This window comes from Furipterus horrens, unplaced genomic scaffold, assembly GCF_987537825.1.
Source record: "Furipterus horrens unplaced genomic scaffold, mFurHor1.1.pri manual_scaffold_1, whole genome shotgun sequence".
Lineage (NCBI taxonomy): Eukaryota > Metazoa > Chordata > Mammalia > Chiroptera > Furipteridae > Furipterus > Furipterus horrens.
Genome location: NW_028327171.1, coordinates 83,679,436 through 83,683,007, shown reverse-complemented (window position 1 = coordinate 83,683,007; position 3,572 = coordinate 83,679,436). Strand labels below are relative to the sequence as shown.

At 41.4% G+C, this 3,572-nt stretch overlaps 1 pseudogene; it reads right to left on the bottom strand.

Annotated features, from left to right (window-relative positions):
* Positions 1 to 1,751: 1,751 nt before the first annotated feature.
* On the bottom strand, positions 1,752 to 2,374 carry LOC150021394 (large ribosomal subunit protein eL18 pseudogene; annotated as a pseudogene).
* Positions 2,375 to 3,572: the final 1,198 nt, after the last annotated feature.

The window sequence follows — 3,572 nt, the reverse complement described above, 5'->3', positions numbered from 1 at the left end:
GTCCTTTAGCTCTAAACCAAGTCTCGGGTGTTTATTTAAAGCCCTTGTGCTGAAAGGCAGACAAGACGAAGTAGGCTGGGGTCCCCAAGATTAGATGGATTCTTTTAACCATCAATCAGGCTCAGACCACAAGTCTTTATTGGCTGTTTGAAATTATTATAGATAACCCTACAACAATTGCTGAGCACTGAATTGAACAATCAGGATGATTTTGAAAACTGATTTAGTCAATATTCTCTCCTTTCTATGGAGTCAAAACTAAGTTTCCTCTACTAAAAATACACCAGGCAAAGGCTATGGCAGTGACCCCAAGCACACAAAATCCAGCAATACACTGTGCAGCCAGGAGGAAAGCACTGAAAGTGATTGATTCCCTCAAAACTGTACTCAGCACAAAACAATTCCACATCTTATACTGGGGTAACATATTTTAGAATGAAAATGGTGACATGGACTTACAACACTTGAATTATATGTCTTGAGGAAGCTTCTCAAAGTCTTATCTCAAAAGGTTTGAATTCCTGCTAAAAGTCACTTACCGGAGACACAACAAAGTACTTGGTAAGGCTGCCAGGTCAATAGGTCCATAGATTTGTGTACCTACATGACTAGAATATTATACTTTTAAAAATGTTATTTTATTTTTATTTTTTGAGATAAAGGAAGCTTTACTTTGTGATGACACTAGGAGCAGAATTTTCATTGTTAAAGAAACACAGAATACCAAAACATATTTGTCTCTTTAGCAACCAAAAAAAGTATTTCTTGGTTGCAACTTTCTGCATTCACCAAATAGTTGAGTACTTTTCCAAAAAAAATGAAAATGGTTTCAAGTACCAACTCAGAATTCTTGGAATCCCTCCCCTATCTCACCTTCCCTGTATAATCAGTGACCTCTGTGGCCAGGTGTGGTAGGCGGAATACTGCCCCACCCCCACCCCAAAGACATCCGTGTCCTAATCCCCAGAACCTGTGAATGTTACTATATACGAGGTCTGTCTAGGAGGCATCTGGCCATGTAATATGAAAAGTAGAGATATTTATTGAAGAAGATATAAGAAACATTGTATATAGGACAATGATGCCTCAAGTCCCCTTCAAAGTAGGGACCTTGGGACTTCACACAGTTCTCCCAATCGCCATCAACTGCCCCGTCGTATTTTCCTGAATCTCGTTGATGGTCTGAAATCTCTTTTCTTTCAAAGGTGATTTTAGTTTTGGGAAAAGCCAGAAGTCACAGGGTGCCAAATTTGGGCTGTAGGGGAGCTGAGTCACCTGGGTGATTTGACGTTTTACCAAAAAACTCTGCAGGAGACATGATGCATAAGTGGGCATATTGTCATGAAGAAGCTGCCAATCACCAGTTGCCCATAGCTGCGGCCTTCTAGATCATATAAATAGTTTCAGTGGAGGAATGTTCAAGCTTAATGCAAAATTTGATACAGATTTGTTGCTCTACTAGCTCAGTCATTTTTAATGCTATGAGCACAGAATACACATGCTCACTCAACAGCATCTGCTGCCCCCACTAACTAGTACAGTGAAGTCATCATTGTTCACACATGCGCATTCCAGTCCACTCTCCTTGGCTGTCAGGTTACATTGATGTCACACAAACCATTCTCATTGTATTAACAATGGCCGAACTTTTTCCGGACAGACCTCTGTCAAAAGAGACTGAGGATGTGATTAAGTTAGAGATTGCTATGGAGAGATTATCCTGTATTACCTGAATGGGCCCAGTGTAATCATTAGAATTCTTTTTTTTTTCCAGCACCCAAAATCTTTTTAAGAGCAAAATAGGACCTGGGGTTAGTTTTTGTAGCTGGGCTGGCCCTTTGGCCTCTTGCACACTTGAACTTTCAGCCCTTGGATAGTATTTAGGGTTGGGTGGCTGTGAGGGGTTTCTGGGGCCTTGCCAAAAAGCCTGTACATCTCTTGGCCTTTGCAAGGACCAAAAAGCAAGACAGTACCACAGCAGCTGAGGGAATTCAGGGCCAGCTAGCCCAGTATGAGGATCTTGCCCTTGACCTTGAGGATGTGGCTCTGGGCATTACTGCTCACACAAAGTGCACATGCTTTCAGTTTTGGAAGCTCATGAATACACACATCATTGCTTACAGTCCCAACATTCACAGCAGTTTTGCCCTCATAGCCAGGAAGCTTCATCTTTCAGATCATCTGGAAAAGGGACAGAGATGGCCTTTTGGTGCAACTCATGAACAACCTCTTCAGCAAACTTGGTTGAAAGTGCAGTCGGTTTGTCTGGTTACAAACCTGTTTAGCTTGACCAACAGCCTAAAAAGATGTCCTCACTCTTGGGCTCCTTGAGCTGAAACTTTCAAACTTTGTTGTGGCAGATGTCCATTCCCATGATGGAGCCTCCTGTTCTACCAGGTCCAGAGAACAATCATTAGGGTTCTTATAAGAGAGAGAGGCAGATCAGAAGACAAGTATGGAATGTGATAACAGAAGCAAAAGGTTGGAGTGATGGAAGAGGCCATGATCCAAAGATGCAGGCAGTCTCTATTTCTTATTCTTTTTTATTTTATTGATTTTAGAGAGAGAGGAAAGGAGAAAGAGAGAAAGAGAAACATCAATTTGTTGTTCCACTGATTTATGCATTCATTGGTTGATTCTTGTATGTGCCCTGACCAGGGATCAAACCCACAACCTTGGCATATAGATACAATGCTCTAACCAACTGAGCTACCCCACCAGAGCTTCAGGCTGCCTCTAGAATCTGAAAAAAGCAAGAAACAGATCCTCCCCTGAAGTCTCCAGAAGCCATGCTGTCATCTTGAGTTTAGACTTCTGACCTCCAGAACTCAAGGAGAATAAATTTATGTTGTTTCAAAAACTCAGTGTGTGGTAATTTGTTACAGCAAGAAAAGGAAACTAATATATCAGGGATTGGCTATGCTCTAGTCATCTGAGCAACTGTTGTTTCTCCCACTTAGGGGAGCTATGCAGGGCACAAAGCTAGAAAGGAACACAGCTCACACATGAAGTAGGCCCATGAACCTTAGATCTTGGGCTCTCACCCTTCAGTTCCACACTCAGTAAGGTGCTGACTGCAAAAAGGTGTAAGACCATTGTTACATCTCGACCTTGTCAAGCTTATAGGATACTGTACTCGGGTTCTGCAAAGAAACAGAACCAGTAGTGTGTTTGTGTGTATATGTGTGTTTTTACTTAAACTTTATTGTATTTATTTCCCATTACCATTTAGTCCCCTTATAGCCCCCTCCCCTCAGCAATCAGCACATTGTTGTCCATGTCCATGAGTCCTTTTTCCTTTTGCTCAATCCCTCCAATACTCACCTCCCACACAACTAGCTGTCATCCTGCTCTCCATCTATGAGTCTGTCCCCATTTTCCTTGTTAGTTCAGTTTGTTCATTAGATTCCACATATGAGTAAAATTATATGGTATTTGTCTTTCTCTGACTGGCTTATTTCACTTAACATAATATTCTCCAGGTCCATCCATTCTGTTACAAAGGGTAAAACTTTCTTCTTTTTTTATGCCTGAGTAGTATTCCATTGTGTAAATGTCCCATAGTTGTTTTA